The following is an 18,271-nucleotide window of genomic DNA, read 5'->3' as shown; positions in this document are numbered from 1 at the left end:
CCAAGAGAGGAAAAATTTTGCGATGATCACAGGTTTGGCGACCGTGATGGGACTCGTCTTCGTTCGGTCGAATTTAATGCCTTTTCCTTTGCTTTGATATTTTCTAAGTTTTTATTCTACATAAGTCAGCTTCATTTCCATGCAAACCTTAGGAGTCTAGACTCTATCCTAAGCTGACATCATTGCATATAGGATTTAAGTATGGTTTGGTAGGACCATATTGAGGAGATTATTCCATGCTCACATTAGACTTAGGTCTGAAATACAACTCTCCTCAATTTTAGGGATTGAATGCAAAACAATGTATGCAAGTGTATGCTTCTCTTCATTTTAATCTATCTCTTTAGAACTTGCATTAGAGACATCTGATTTCTTGCATGTTGAGCATATTTTTGAAAACCTCCCTACCTATATTGTCTCGGTCTTCACGTTGCTGGGCTATCTCACTGAACCATAGTTCGGGAGAGAGCCTCACAACTGGACCACTTATTTGGGTTCGCGCCCCCCTACCACATACCTAAGGGCCATAGTCCGAGGTATATCGGTAGGTGCTCAAGGATGTTGGGAAACTATTACTTTAGAACCGAAGGAATATTTTTATGCCACGTACTTCGAGCTTCGGCTTGAGTATATCGGCGTATCTTGATTGAAATCAGATGATTTGAACCTTAGAGTTAGGTTTAAGGTCCTACGAGCCATTTCAAATTATTGCATTTTAGAGTCAGCTTCTAGGGAGTGCTATTTTGTGCAGCATTGCTTGTATAAATTGATTCTTTTGTAGATATTATCTTAAAAACTTCTTATTTTTCAAAACCCTGGATATGTATTTCATAAAAATTCTTTTATTTTCTTAAATCCAGGATTGTATATTTCTCATTTCTTTATTCCTTCATTTCTTAAAAACCTGGACATGTCTTTTAAGTCTTCCTATCTTTCAAAAAGTCCAGGCATATTTCTTTCCTTTCTTCTAATTTATTTTAAACCTTTGATCCTGCCTGCAATTTTTCAAAAGTATTCAAGGTCTTGTCATTTATCTTCAAGATACTCTTCTTCATACATTCTACCTTCTTCATATAAAATCCTTTTTATCGAGAGATCTTTTAAAAAAATTCTCTTTTACTACCCCTCTTCCTTTCAACAAATTCTTTGTCCTAAACCCTTCATTTATTTCTTCAGAAAATGTCGACATTTCATCATGGTTCAAACGCGAGCGGGAAGAAGGGCAGCTCAGCGGCACAATGACAGTGAAGTGGAAGAAATAAACTCTTCCAGATTGTCCCGAAAATATAATTCAGAGAAAGATGATGTTGACCCAGCAATGTATAAGATCTTTCAAAAGATGATGGCAAAAATGAAGTCCGAGCAAGCTGGGGCAAGTTCAAAGAAGACATCCCTAAGAGCAAAATCAAGAGAAAGCCAGTAAAGAAGCATGTCAGGATCAACAAAAAGAGGATCCAGCAGGACAACACATCTGAGGGCACAGAATCAGCAGAAGAGGATTCCGAGGAAGAACAGTTTGTGTTCATCCCAAAACATCTGCGATAGCCCAAGAAAGTGGCAGAAGAACCTAAATCAGTCAACAAACCTAAAGATGGAGTGCCGACAGAAAATTCAGTTCAAGTATTGACTAAGATTGTCAAAGATCTGCAAATCCGAGATAAGGGAAAGAGGATATATACCAGACAGGACTTCTACCTTGGTTTAAATGGGGATAGCAGCCTGAAAGATCTACTTCGAAAATTTATTAAGTACGATGGGTCCGGCAACACAAAGGCCCATCTCACAATGTTCTTCGCCGAATGTGCCAGGTTTAGTGAAGACAATCGGGCCCTCTTCTTGTGCTTTCCTCGAAGTTTGGAGGGCGTAGCAGCTAAATGGTATGCGGAGCACATCAACCCTGTCGAGCTGTGAGATTTCGATAAAGTTGTCAACCTGTTTGTAGAGAGATTTATGTTCAATACTGAGGCGCCGCCAACCCTCAATCACTTATGCAATTTGAGGCAGGATGACAAGGAAAAGGTAATAGATTTCATTCGTAGGAGGAGAGATACCTGCAACAAGATGAGAACCCCCATTTCAGAGGAGCATGCCTTTCAACTCACTCAATAACTTCTCTCAATCTTTGAAAAGCTTCATTTTCTCATACCCTTCCAAGTCATTTATTGAGTTGACTGAGCGAGCTGAATGGCTCGAGATGGGAATAGATAACGGAGTCTATGACGGTACCACTCTGGCAAGGGGCAATCAAGATGCAAAGAGGAAAGCCCATTTCACTCTTTCCGTTGGTCCCTTATCCGACAACAAGGGTAACAAGGATGATCATGTCAGCAATTCAGAAGGATTCAGAGGTCAAAAAGGAAGGTCTTCCAACAACAATAAGCCTTCCCAACCTAATTCTCAGCACCGAGAAAAGAATCAGAAAAAACCAAAGCACAAGGATTGGGGTCCTGACCGCGAATTCACCCCTTTGAAGCAGACACTCGATGAGGTTCTAGAATATATGCTCACAAAGAATATGATTCGTCTGCCAAAAGTTGTCGATCCTTCAGTAGTCTTGGGCAGTTTCAAGGAACAGTTTTGCAAGTATCACCGAGCAGTGGGGCACGACACAGAGCACTGTTTCGTTCTGACAAATATCGTCCAGGACTGCATCGATAAACACCTTCTGATAGAAGAGAAAACTGAAGAGCAGCCCGCCGTCCGGACATAGCCTTTTCCAGATCATTCAAAGAAAAACTGTCAATGCTGGAGTTTTTCTCTTCCATTTTTCTTTACCAACCATCCTGTAAGGGCAAGTCAGCCTGAGTCTTTTACGACCTTTTGGTCAAAGATACTTGTAAATATTTTCAGTCTTTGCTATCAATTTTTGCTTATAAATGAAATGTCAATTTCCTTCCTATCTTCGAGGTTCAATTCTTATTTCTTTTCATAATATTGGGGCATCTTTTATTGTTTTAATTTTTTTCATTTACACTTCAAAATATTCTTTTGCCACCAGATTCACATTCTTTTGCATCATTCATGAGAGAAATGATATTACCTATGAGGGTCTTTCAACAATCATGAAATTTTTTTATATTTTAGTCCAACCCTTTTCAAAAATCAACCCTAGTGTTGATCATCTTTTCCAAAAATTGGTTTTCAACCATTATATTCAAAGATCAACCCTTGTGTTGATCATATTTTCCAAAATTGGTCTTTCAAGCCATCACATTTAAAGATCAACCCTTGTGTTGATCATATTTTCTAAAGATTTGGTTTTCAAACCATTGCATTTCAAAGATCAACCCATGTGTTGATCATATTTTCTAAAAATTTGGTTTTCGAACCATTGTATTTCAAAGATCAATCCTTGTGTTGATCATATTGATTTTGAACTATTGCATTCAAAGATCAACCCTTGTGTTGATCATATTTTCTAAAAATTTGGTTTTCGAACCATTGCATTTCAAAGATCAACACTTGTGTTGATCATATTCATTTTGAACCATTGCATTCAAAGATCAACCCTCGTGTTGATCATATTTTCTAAAAAAATTGATTTTGAATCATTGCATTCAAAGATCAACCCTCATGTTGATCATATTTTCTAAAAATTTGGTTTTCAAAATCATTGCTTCAAAAAATTAACCCTTATGATGATCTCTCATGAATGATCCACTTTCAAAGATTAGCTCTCGTGGTCAATCTTTCTTTCCAAAAATGATTTTTTCATTTTAAAGATCCCACATGCAGGCAGGATCAAACTCTTTTTCAAAATTTTTTAAATCTTCTTTCAATCTTTATCAGTTTTATTTACCTTTATCAAATTTTATTAAAATTTTATTCATCCATTTTTATTTCTTCTTGTCAATTCTTATTTTAAAAACATTCTCTTTCAGGTTAAGGGATAAACCTGATGCCTCTTTCCCATGAGGTATTTTTTTTTTCTTCTTTGCCCTCTCCCTTCAGGTTAAGGGGTAAACCTGAAACATCATCCTACGAGGTCCTTCTTTCTTCAGGATAAGGGGTTAATCCTGAAAATCAGGCCACATACAGCTTAACTATGATGATCTATTTTAATCCACAAGTTGAATCCTTTCTTCTTAAAATTGAGATTTTTTTTAGGTCGAATTCCTATAGAATCAAAAGCCCGTAGGTTGAACCCCTGTCAAACCAATATGGCTCATAGGTTAAATCCCTCTTGAACCAAAATTCCTTCTTAACCCGATCGATCTTTAGGCTGAACCCCTACTGATCAGCGAGCTTTAGGTTGAAGCCCTACTGATTCGCAGTCCTTAGGATGAAATCATTTAGGACCATTTCTTTCGATCTTTAGGCTGAACCCCTACTGATGAACGAGCTTTAGGTTGAAGCCCTACTGATTCGCAGTCCTTAGGTTGAAATCCTTTAGGACCTTTCCTTTCTTTTGATCTTAGGCTGAACCCCTACTGATCAACGAACTTTAGGTTGAAGCCCTACTGATTCACAGTCCTTAGGTTGAAATCCTTTAGGACCATTTCTTTCAATCTTTAGGCTGAACCCCTACTGATCAGCGAGCTTTAGGTTGAAGCCCTACTGATTCGCAGCCTTAGGTTAAAATCCTTTAGGACCTTTCCTTCCATCGATCTTTAGGCTGAACCCCTACTGATCAGCGAGCTTTAGGTTGAATCCCTACTGATTCACAGTCCTTAGGTTGAAATCCTTTAGGACCATTTCTTTCGATCTTTAGGCTGAACTTCTATTGATCAGCGAGCTTTAGGTTAAAGCCCTATTGATTCACAGTCCTTAGGTTGAAATCCTTTAGGACCATTTCTTTCGATCTTTAGGTTGAACCCCTAGTGATCAGCGAGCTTTAGGTTGAAGCCCTACTGATTCGCAGTCCTTAGGTTGAAATCTGTTAAGACCTTTTCTTCCATCGATCTTTAGGCTGAACCCCTACTGATCAGCGAGCTTTAGGTTGAAGTCCTACTGATTCGCAGTCCTTAGGTTGAAATCCTTTAGGACCATTTCTTTCGATCTTTAGGCTGAACCCCTACTGATCAACGAACTTTAGGTTGAAGTCCTACTGATTTGCAGTCCTTTGATTGAAATCCTTTAGGACCATTCCTTTCGATCTTTAGGCTGAACCCCTACTGATCAGCAAGCCTTAGGTTAAAGTCCTACTGATTCGCAGTCCTTAGGTTGAAATCCTTTAGGACCATTTCTTTCGATCTTTAGGCTGAACCCCTACTGATCAGCGAGCCTTAGGTTGAAGTCCTACTGATTCACAGTCCTTATGTTGAAATCCTTTAGGACCATTTCTTTTGATCTTTAGGCTGAACCCCTACTGATCAGCGAGCCCTAGGTTGAAGTCCTACTGATTCGCAGTCCTTAGGTTGAAATCCTTTAGGACCATTTCTTTTTTATCTTTACGCTGAACCCCTACTGATCAGCAAGCCTTAGGTTGAAGTCCTACTGATTCGCAGTCCTTAGGTTGAAATCCTTTAGGCCCCTTTCTTCTAATCGATCTTTAGGCTGAACCCCTACCTATCCGTGATCTTTTTGTTAAATTCCTACTAATTCGCAGTTCTCATTTTGAATCCCCTTCATACCATTCATAAGTCAATCTATAGGTTGAATTCCTACTAATCCATATTTGTTTACGGTTCTTAGGCTAAATTCCTGTCGAACCACATTCATTCTTCAATTATATTGTAAATCTGTAGGTTGAATTCCTACTAATCCATATTCTTTTACGGTTCTTAGGCTGAATTCCTATCGAACCACATTCATTCTTCAAATATATTGTAAATTTGTAGTTTGAATTCCTACTAATCCATATTTTTTTTTTTTGCAGTTCTTAAGTTGAGTTCCTATCGAACCAAATTTTTTTTTTTTGTAGGCTGAATTCCTACTGATCTATATTCTTTTGTTAAATTCCTATTTAACCAAAATTCATTTTTCAAAAATCCAATTTGTAGGTTGAATTCTTACTGATCCATATTTCTTTTGTTGTTCTTAGGTTGAAATCCTATTGAACCAAATTTATTCTTCTAAAAATTCAGTCTATATATAAATTCTTACTAGTCAAAAATTCTTTTACAAAATTCATAGGTTGAAATTCCTATTAAATTAAGATTCAGTTTTTTTCAAAAATTTCAATCTGTAGGATGAATCCCTACGGATCCAATATTCTTTACGACTCTTAGGTTGAGTCCCTGTTGTGCCAATGTTGTGTGATAAAACCAATATTTTCATGTTATTTCCTCCAAAATTTCAGCTAAAGGATGTATCAAAATTCATATTCAATGATTATTTCACAAAAGAATTCTGGAATGTTATGCCAATTTGCTAAAAACAGTTGTTGATTCCAACATTTTTACTACACAAAAGGATTTCCTCAGATTACCTCCAGTATTTCTTTTCAAAAAGGTGAAGCTTTTTGCGAAAAAAGAGGTAAAAATTCAAATCTTTTCCTGTTGACCAATCAAAAGGATGTAAGAAATGTCCTCGATATGATCAATGAAAGAAATCTTCAATGGTGTTGAAAAGCCAGAAGCGAATTGATATTGATCTTGGCTATGGCGCATGTTTAAAAATGACTTTCTGGCAATCAGGCAGTGGAAATATCTTGAGCTATAAAAAGAATCCACTCAACCCATATCTTCTCATTCATTTAAAGTTTTAATCAAATATCCGTAAAAGGGATCTCTCAACTGTCGTCAAGATGAAGATGAATATGCGAGATAGATCCCCGGGGCCAAAGAAGATTTGGATCATCTCCGAGATGAAGGAGTTTGTGAAGAATCCTTCCAGGGAAAGTTCAGATCACCGTCGAGATGAAGGCGAGTGCGATGAACCTACCGACAAACCGTAAAAGATATTTGATTCCAACTATATCTAAAGACCTTTTTCATCAATAGAATCCCTGAGATAAAAGACGGATCGGAACATCTCCAAGATGAAGGAGTTTGTGACGTACCCTTCCCCAAAAAAAGAGAAAAGTCAGGACACATCCAAATGAAGGATGATAAGAAAAACCGAGAAAGTTCAGTGACTCAAAAAGAGTGCAAAAGGATCATCATGGGAAACACCTAGATATCAAACTGCCAAAGTTTCCAGAAGTCATATCTTCTCATGCAAAATTCTTTTATCAATATCTTCTCATTACTTGCTTTTATGAAATTAAGAATATTTCTTCTCTTCTCATATCAGGGAAATGGATAGCTTCCTTGAAGAAAATCATTAGTGCTAAAATTTTGAATTTTGACTCTTAGACCTGAGGAGTTAACCTCATTGGAGGAAATACTCTAGGTAAAAGAGGGAATATCTTTGCACATACGTGCACATTTTCAAACGTTTTGAATCAACTATAATTTTATCTTATTGACAAAATTTTCTAGCTATTCCAAGAATGAGATAAACATTCAATATCCATTTTGATGCAACCTAGCGTTGTTTATATCTTCCAGAAGAATTGCCTCATTCAGTGAAAGTATCTCTTCCTGTCCCATCGCGGTTTCTTCAGTCAAGAATTCTGTATGGTGTCCCTACTCAGGATAAGGGTCAAACTTGAACCCTCTGCGAAAGGTCATTTGATTTCAAAAGTTATTTCAGTCTCAGCAATGAGACACTCCACTTCTTCCCCTTTTCAAAGCTTTAGGGAACTCTACATTTCCCCTTTCGCAAAAACCCATTTCGGATTTGTTCATCCAAATTCTGAAGGTCCCATTATGGTTTCTCCATTTGAGAAATCCGTATGGTAGATTTCCTATTCAGGTTAAGAGTTAACCCGGAACCTTGCTTTGCGAGGTATCTTCCTTTCAGGTTTGGGTTAAACCTGGGTCTCATTCCAACGAGATTCCTCGTTTTGATGAGATGTTTTCTTCCATTCCCATCATGGCTCTTCCCATCGAGGAATCCATGCTTTGTATATCCATCCAGGATAGGATCCTACTTGAGCTTCATTTCACGAGGCATTTTTCCAAAAATATCCCATCAAGGTTCTCATGAATTCCTTTCTTCATTCAATACATTTTTTTGATATATCTTCGTCCCATCCAGGTTAAGGGCTAAACGTGAATCATTCCAAAAGGCGTATCTTGTCTCACCCATGAGACCTGATCAAAATTTTGATTTTCTACCATTTCGGATTTTTCACTCAAAGTCCCATCACAATTTCCTCATCTTCTACTCAATCATATTATCTTCGAGGATTTCGTCTCTCCAAAACCATTCAGGATAAGGTTTTAAGCCTGAGAAGTCATATTTTCAAAATAATTCTTCCACACTCAGTTCAGATTTGCTAACTGGGGTATTTTTTAAAAAAATGTGGAGTGTTATCTTTGCCACTAAGCTCGACTTTCAACCGGCTTAGTAGCAAAGAGGGGCATCTGTGAACACCCCAAATTTTTCAAACTTTTGTAAAAATGACCCTTTTGCCCCTGACCTCCGTCTTTTGAAATAATGAGGTCAATTTTTGATAAAAATCTTTATTTCTCGGATTCGTTGGAATCAAGACTCAATTTTCATTTCTAAACCATTTTTTTTGAAGGATTTTTCCAAAGAACAACGTTAAAAGTCTTGAAAAACCCTTCTTTTGTAAATATTTTCAAATTTTACAAAATATTTCAAAAATCCTTTTGTTTTCTCATAAATTTCAGAGTTTTATCTTGAAAACACCAAAAAAAATAGGAAAATGCCAAAAGAAAATCCAAAAATTAGAAAATGTGAAGTTCAAAACCTTTTTTTTGAAATTTGTTTTGCTAAAAAAACCTCATTTTAAAAACCATTCCGTGAAAAATCTTTTGAAGAAGCCTCTTTTTGGGAAATCGAAAAAAAAATTATCAACAAAAACTTCACACGCAAGCTTCTCGCAAAACCCCCCGATCTTTTTTTTTCTTTCGCCCGAAACCCTCTTCACGAAGCTTCTTCGGCTTCATCTCCTTCAAACGCCTCTTCCGAAGCCTTCCTCCGCCATCGATGCCTAACGGCACCCTCCTCCTCCAGTCGCTCATCCTCAACGAACGACCCTCTCAATCCTTCCTTCCCTCCCTTTAAAAAGATCACGCAGATCTCTCCCTCTTCACCCGTTTTCACCCCAGCACCCCTCTTCTCTTCACGCATCGATTCATTATCTTCCTTCCTCTCCTTCATGATCGCCTCTCCTTCCTCCTTCAGAGTTTTTGCAACAGAGCCACAGGCAAGTGACCACCTTTCTCTATTTTTATTTTTCTGTAAGCATTTCTTTCCCTTTGTGTTCAGTGTTTCTCTATTCTAATTTTCGTTCATCTTTATTTCCTTTCTTTTATTACAATGCAAAATGGTGGAATCGACCTGCAATATATGCAGGATCGATCCATCCATTGCAACATTAACGGAATCCACTAATTCCACCATCTAATCTCCTGATTCTTTTTTATATATATATATTTGATTTATGTTTTAAAATTGCATCGGAGAACCTTTTACTCATTCCAGTTTGTCGTTCACTCATTTTTCTCTCTTTCTCCTAATCTGTTTTTCTATAATTTCATTGGGTATTCCTAAAATATGTCGTCTATTGTACTCTGTTGTTGGCATTCAGATGAGGCACCTTTGGGTATTGAATACCCCTTTGTCCATGAATCAGGTAATGTATAACAATAATCCATGGAGTTTATTGGATCCCCTCTAGTTGCTATTTTGTTCTTCTCGTATTTTCATTTCAGTCTTAGCCCCATCCCGACAATCCCCCTTCGTTTCTTTATGATTTCGGTGGCTATATGATTCGAATACCTGATTTTATACTCTCACCTATTGAATTTTCATTATAGCATACAACCATATCTCGGCATATTTTCAAGCCTGTATATTACACCAATCCATATTTTGTTTTATTTTACTTTCTTTTGTTACTCCAATTTTTCATTAATATTGGATTCATGGTTCTATTTTGATGATCGACTAAGTATTTTGATTTAAATTTCTCCGCTTTCCCCCTTTTTTTTTCAATGGCGATTGTCTTTTATGTATAATATTTTATTTTCTCTTTTGGATCGTGTCTCAACATCCGATTTTCTATCTTAATATCAGGTTTCATTTACTGTATTTCATTGACTTAAACTGTGTTTTGCTCTATTATAATTCGTTCATTCCCTTTTCCTACATTTAATATCCCTTTCAGTTCGATTTCTTATTTCTCTTTTAATTCCCGATTTGCATTTAATGTCATTATATTCACTACCTTTTATCCACTCAATCAACATCAGATCCTTTGGTTTCAAAACTGCTAAGTCGGCAGCTTATCCATAAGCCATGGCCTATATTCTTTTTCATGTTTGCGACAATTTTAATCCTTGAATACTTGGCGGTTTGGGAGGATCTTATGCCCTGGAATCAAGTGATGCCCAGGAAGGCAGAAATATGTTGTCATGATTGCTGGAGCAAGTTCAATGTTAATTTCGACTGCTGCAAAAAAAAATGTTGGTTGGGGATTATTGTGGATGATCCAGAAATGCTAGTAAGCTAATACCTTGTTTTCATTTTTGCATCTTTTAAACTCCGGTCTGATCATTTAGGAAATTTCTGTGAATCACATGTGTATCGCCAAATGGTATCTCAGCGTAGCAATCCGTTAGTCTAGAGAGACCTCTCATTTGAAATTAAAAGCGAGTGGTCCATCCTTGACTATCTGAAGCTTTATTTTTACTGTCATTTGCTGGATGTAGATCTTTGCCTGATTCTTGTTACAAGAATTCTAGAATATGATATATTACATCTCGGATATCTTGGTTTTGCTCTGTTTTTTTTTTGTATGCTACTTGAAATATTGAAGAAGAATAGAATTTTCAAGTTTTTGTGCATATACAACTTTGCTGTTATTGTTCTCTCGCTTGCCTACCAGTCTCTTTTTTTTTTGGTGGCACAATTGTTGAAAATTGTAAAGGGATGGACCACATATATGAAGTTATCAGATTCTATAAATATGATTATGGGTTCAGAATCATATCTCACTCTTCACTGTTTGAGATAAATCATTTTCATACTAGTATCTGCACAGTCTTACATCTTTCGTTTAAGGGAATTTGATTATGTATCAAGATATCTTGAGGCTGAACAAATTTATGCAATATGGTGTGCTAAGGCTAAAAAGGCTGCTTGGAGGACCGCTCAGCTGCAGCACATTCGTAGAATGGAAGACCAGAAGCGCCAGCGTAATATGCAAAAAAAAAAAATGAAAGCTGAGATGCTCAATCTGCAGAGCCAGCTGGACAATATAAACTCATCAGGAAAATATGACAGCTATATCCCAGAAGTTGAAGTTGATCAACAGGTGCATTCTTCTCTGTATCTGCGTAAAGTGCCTAAAATTCCAAACCAGGAGGGACAGGTAATCAGGCAACAAATTCATAACCACGATGCTGAATATCTCAACCATTTTGGTGATGTGTCCAAATCAGAGATAGCCGAAGCCGAGCATCATGTACCACCTACACACCCTGTTAATAGCATTTTGCACAGTACGCACCTGCCCAGGTTCCACCTTCATAGCCTCTAGATTCCATCACACTGCACTTAGGTACTGCTCTTAGGCATTCACAGAGGTACTGGTCACCTACAACATTTATGTTGTCGAGCATTCGCTTGTTGGCTATCTTTTACGGCCATCAATTTTCATCATCTCTCAGACTATGTCTTTTGCAAATACTCACCTGTATGATATCGGTTGGGCGGCTTCCCCATTAGTTCCAACTTATTCATTTAATTTCTTTGATCTCAGCCTTGTTAATTGAGGGTATAGGACCATGCTTAGCAACACAGATTCCCCCATATTGCAACCAACCACATCATTCCACCTGCACCCTACACTTACTTACTGCAGCACATGCAGTCATGCCACCTACTTCATTTTCTTCACATCACACACCTTCCACTTCAGTACCAGCATCTTCGAGCCACCACTACCTACAACAGCACCTACACTCATTTCCAATCCCAATCTCACCACCTCACAATATCTTCCACACTGTCCTCACCATGTTGTAGCTGTCAACAGTCCACTATCAGTTTTGAAATCAAATTCAAAGTTTAATTCATTTCTAAAAATTCCAAAATTCAAGCTTCAAAGTCCAATTTGACTTTGAAAATCATGTATATATTCAAAAATTTCATTTTCAAGTCAACTTTGAAATTCCAAATTCGTTTTCAAAGATCCAAGTTCAAAATTCAAAATTCAATTCAATTCTATTTTTCAAGGTTCAAATTAAACTTTGAAACTTCTGAGTTATCTTCTGATTTCACATTCGAAATCAAGTTCATCTTCAAAAATCAAAATCAAAGTTTGAGATTGATTTTGAATCTCAAAACTTGACTCTTCTTAAATCTTAAATTCAAAATCTGGGTTTTCAAAACCCAGATCCATCTTCAGTAGGCCCATTTGGATCTTCAGAATCCAAATCCAAAGTTAGGCCCTAATCCCAACTTAGGTCCAGACTCGCAAGTAGAATCTCCACTTTTTGGATCTCAGATTTCAGATCCAAAATCTATTTTAGGATCCAGAATCCAACTCCATCTTGGATCTCAAATTCAGATCCAAAACCCATTTTAGGATCCAGAACCCAATTCTACTTTGGATCTCAGACTTCAGATCCAATTCCATTCTAGGATCTAGAACCCAATTCTCCTTCGGATCTCAAATCTTAGATCCAATTCCATTTAAAAATCAGAATTCAATATCCATCTTGAATCCCAGATTTCAAATCAACTTCTATTCTCAATTCCAATTCTTAAAACCAATTCCATTTTATCCCAAAATTCAAATCCAATTCCCATTTAGGATTCTAAATCCAGAATTCAATCTTCTTCTAAATTTCAACTCTATTTAGAATCCAGACTTTGGATTCATATTTCATCTTGAAATTCCAACTTTCAAATCAATTCTATTGCTCAATTCTATTTTTCCACATTTTCATTCTGATTTTAAACTTCAAAAGTTAGAATTCAATTCCATTTCATCTCTATTCTGATTCAAAGTCCATTTTTGACTTTGAAATTTCCTTTCTTCTCCTTTTATCTCAACTTTAGAATCATTCCTTTCAAAATCAAGATTTATTTTCAATACTTAGAACTTTAAATCTCAAGTTCTGAGTTAAAAACCATTTCTTCACTCTATTTTTATCAGAAACACTCAGAGATTTCCAAAATCATTTTTAAAAGAGCATACATCCTTGCATTTGCACAAGCATGATTCTTTGTGCATTTAGACTTAGAATAAATTCTTAGATAATTTCTTAGCAAAGCAAAAGGCATAAATTCGACCCTTGGTTCGATTACCTCTGGTAAAGGCGCCAGGAACGGTCGAACCTCGTACCGACGAGCGACAAAGTCTTTAAATTTTTTTTTCTAAAGAACAGCGAAAAAACTTTATTAAATCCTTAGTCAAATTATTTGGGTGGGTTACAAGTAATAGCATAGACTCCAGGCATTAAGTAAAATAAACTCTTGCATTGATATACCACAAGTTTTAAATTACAACTTAATGAATTGTTACAAGTCAGAAATCCTCAGGACATCCGAAGAAGATATGGTCACATGGCACTGTCGCAGCGACGACCGCAATTGCTCGTCATTCAATTTCCTGAAAAACATTAATTCAGAAAGGGTCAGACTACCACGTCTGAGTAAGAAACATAATATACATATGAATGTGCACAGTGCCACGTGTACAAGTATATGTGCAACATGTCTAGATAGAACTAATAACCATTTAACAAGTGATAAATGTACAGGTGACTAAAGTCAAGTATTTCATGATATATTCCATCAACGTCAAAGCACGATACATCATATGCATGAACCATATTTATATAATCCATAACAACTTTGGAACTAATGAGGATCTACACCTGACTTAACTAAAGCAATTCATGTAAAGTATGTATAAAGCACAAACATCAACGTTCAACACATCATTCATAAGTTATCACAATTTTCATGTAACGGAAAACTAATTTGAATCATGCACTACAGGAGTCACAGCTTACTCCAACAGTTTCAACATTAAGCTGTATGCAATTACTTGAAGATTTTTTTTAATGCATTGACTTTATGTTTCATCTTGTTAATTACCCTGTGGGTACGCACAGGCATTCGACATCGTAGCAGACTGAGACCACACGAGGGTCTATTATTTTATAACCCGTGTGACTAGCCGTACGGATAACCAAAGGGGACGGTTCATGACCAAGAGAGTACTCCTCAATGGCTAGAACTAGAATTAGGATGCACCATGTACTTCCGCAGAAGACTTGGATCTACCACCTAGGACGAATTGGTAGTCCTGACCCCCCTAACTCCGAGGACTGGGGACCGAGTAAGACGCCTCGCTCTTACAAAACTAGAATGCTTCACGAAATTTGTACCATCTACACTCTCCAAGGTAGACCTTAGGTCCAGTAACATACACCATCTTTCAGGTGTACCCAGAGCCTTGGAAAACCAGTAACATATACCGTTGTCAGGTATACCCAGTATCCTGGGAAACCAGTAACATATACCGTCTTTCAGGTAAACCCAGAATCCTTTAATTATTTTATATGTGCATAATTCTCATTCTCATTTTGTTTGGATCCAGTAACATGCACCATCTTTCAGGTGTACCCAGAACTTTGGGAAAAATCCAGTAACATATACCATCTTTCAGGTATACCCAGAATCCCAAATAGAAACTGGTAACGTATACCATCTTTTGGGTATACCCAGAGTCTAGAATTTTCATTTATGTAAACATGTATTAGTTTAGCCTTTTGTTTTTGGTGCTAAGGTATACATATCGTACCCCACTGGTTGTGCTGCCACATGGCATAACCCAACTTTAACAATTCATAAGTGCTCATTAGGGCACTATCAATTTTCTGCGGAGTTGTAAGCTCGATTTTAAGCTTTCATATGAGCATGACATGAAAATGTCCTATATTATGCAAACCTAGATCAATTGGCACGTAAACATGTCATAACATAAAACCATCATTCAAGTACATGCAATTCACATAGCATTGTAAGTGCCCATAAGACATCACAAGGATTTGACATGCTCAATTTCAAAATTGTACCATCGTGCCTTTGTAATTTTTCTTTTATTGGTGACATTATAACCAGATTATGTATTTAACCACAAGCAATTCAAGCTGAGAATCAGATTTGAGATTTAAAACTCGTTAGGGTTTACCAAAACCCTAATTTGACTTGTGTTGATTATAGATCTCAGACCGTAGATTTGATTCATGATTTGTAAAAATAGAGTTTCATTATTTTTCTGTCTACTATTCACTGCCGAAATTTCAAGAATTTTTGATGAATTCTGCTATTTGTTTTTGTATTTTCAATCAGAAGTACCTGTTTTAACCTATTTTAGATTCATCATATTTAAGTCTGGATTGTCGGAACTATATCTCCCTCATTGAAGATGATTTTTCTGATCTGTAAATTGGAAAATCTCTATTATTTTCTCTAGTTTACCTCTATAAAATTTTATAAATTTTCATGGTGAATTGACTCCTGATTCGGGTCTAACTCTGAAACTGGTCTGTGACCAAGGATAAAAATAGCTTATTTTAGGGTTTAATGTAATTTTCGAGTTGAAATAATATCAAAAATATATTTTTATGATTTCAATCTAGTTTTAGAGTTATAATAAGTGTGTAGATTTTTATTAAATTTGGAATTCATTTGAGGCTTGAATAGATCAAATTGCAAAACAGGGTACCTGAAAGATCCAAAAACACTGCCAAAATTATGATATTTGTGATATTTCTTGATTTTCGTGTATAAGTTCATGTTTTTAGGGTTTGTTCATGTTTAAAATCATATTAGGATGTTTCATGTTTGATTTTATGTTTATTTCAATCATAAATTCCATGTTTTTACCAAAATCTATTTCAGAAAACCCTGATTTCAAGGCCATAGTCTTGCTATCGGGGGCAATTTGGTCATTTGACCTCAATTTCGAAATTCTAAACCCTAATTTTCATATTTTTAGTCATGTCATATCATATTTGGTTTAATTTATCCTTATTTGTATTTCAAAACTTGCATTTTACAAAATATTTTTCTGAAAACTCTGATTTCAAGGTCATAGTCTTGCTATCAGGGGTATTTTGGTCATTTTGACCCCAATTTCGAATTTTCAAATCTCATCTCTATTATTTATTTAGTTTTATTTCATATTTTATTAAGTTTATATAAGGGAATCATATGGAAAATGACTTATATCTAGCAAAATCCAGTAATTTCTAGATATTACTGGATAAATCTAGAAAAGCCAACATACCTTCACTAACCAGTTTTCTAGTTTTGCAGGGACATTGAAGACTTTAATTTTCAGTCATTTAAATTCAATTAGTGATGTAAATTGTAATTAAATTTGCAATAAGAATTTCAATTTCTGCTTAGATTAGGATTTGCATTGCATATAGTTTTAAACTTTGATATATAACTGCAATGTATACCAATTCATGCACATTCTTTATAAATCCACTGTGGTCTACACGAATGGCATGTGCATAAGCTCTTTTGGAGTTGACAAACTTGGTGGAATTTGTATTTATGGCCATAGTCAGAATACGAATGAGACCCAGATTTGTAATCTTCGTATTAGCCACATTCAACCTACACTCTTAGGCTAACTTAAAAAATGCACTGCATTTCTCAAAAATACAAAAAGGATTTTCTCAATTCCTCAAAATCAAGTCTTTCAAATCCATATTCATTCAATTCATTCATTTGCAAATTCCAATTTCAATTCAGAGAAATCAATTTTCTGAAAATTTCTAAGTCTTATTCTAAAATCGATTTTCTCAAAACTCTAAGTTTTCAAATGATATTTCAAGTATTTTTCAAAGTTCAAAATTTGAAGTTATAGCTTCAATTTCCAAGTTCTAATTCAAAGAAATCAAGTTTTTCAAAGATATTTGAAATTCCTCAGAATCGATTTTCACAAAACTGCAAGATTTCTTCAAAAATCGATTTTTACTTTCCTTAGAAATATTCTCTCACTAAGCTCATGATTTTCCAAGTGTTATCTTTTCCAAGAATCTCCAAATATTTTCCAATATTCAAATCAAACATCATGTTTTCAAATATGCATTTTCAGAAAATCATAGCACATGCCTGATTCTTTGTGCATTTAGGAAATAGAACATGATTTAGACAAGTTGAGCAAAGCTAAGAACACAATTGATCCTTGGTTCAATTACCCCTGGTAAAGGCGCCAGGAACGGTTGAACCTCGTACCGACAGGCGAGTCCCATTCTTCGGAATTATCCCGCATTTTAAAACGGAGGCGAGTTATTTTCAAAAACTTTTTTAAAGGTCAGTTTGACTTGCAAAAGTAAAAATTTTGCGATGATAACAGGTTTGGCGACCGTGATCGGACATGTCTTCATCTGATCCATTATGTGCTTAACTTAGTTCAAATTGTCAAAATTGTGTTCCATGGAATGTCAACTTTTATTTCATGATATCATGTGAACCTAGGAGCCTAGACTTAAACCCAGCTGACATGGATTGCATGTAGACTAGGTATGGTTTGGTAGGACTGATTGAGGAGAATTATTCATGCTCACATAGACTTAGGTCTAATACAACCCTCATCAATCTAGGAATTGTATGAAAACAATGTTTGCTTCTTCAAAATTTTTAAAATCTCCATCTCTTTAGGTTTTAGAGCCTTCTGATTTCCTTGCATGTGCGCATGTTTTCAAAAACCACCCCACCTATATTTACCCGGTCTTCACGTTGCTAGACTTTCTTCCAGAACCATAGTTCGGGACAAAGCCTCATAACGGGGCCACCTATTTGGGTGAAAAGCCCTCTGCCACGTACCAAGGGCCATAGTCCAACATATATCGGCAGGCGCTCAAGGATGTTGGAAAACTTGAACCTAGAACCGGAGAAATTGATTTTATGCCACGTACATCGAGCATCGGCTCGAGTATATAGGCATAGCATGATTGAACACAGATGATCTGAACCTTAGAGTTAGAATTAAGGTCCTACAACTATTTCAAAACTTGTGCATCTAGAGTCAGCTTTTAGGGAATGTTGTATGTGCATACTTGTTTGTACAGGATGTGATTGAATGTCAGTTTCTTTTATTACGTTTTTCCATAAGTTTTCTAAAATACTAGACGATTTTCAAAAATCTCCAATTTTTCCATCTGTTTTCATATACTATCTAAAATTCCTATTTTATTCAAACCCTGAACGATTTTTCAAATTCTCCTTTATTTTCTTCAAAACTCCAGGTGATTTTCCATCCTTTTGTTCTTCT

The sequence above is a fragment of the Nuphar pumila genome, chromosome 9 (genome assembly GCF_984573655.1).
Source record: "Nuphar pumila chromosome 9, dmNupPumi1.hap1.1, whole genome shotgun sequence".
NCBI classification, from domain to species: domain Eukaryota; kingdom Viridiplantae; phylum Streptophyta; class Magnoliopsida; order Nymphaeales; family Nymphaeaceae; genus Nuphar; species Nuphar pumila.
The sequence above is the reverse complement of the archived record's forward strand: the minus strand, read 5'-3'. Positions refer to the sequence as shown.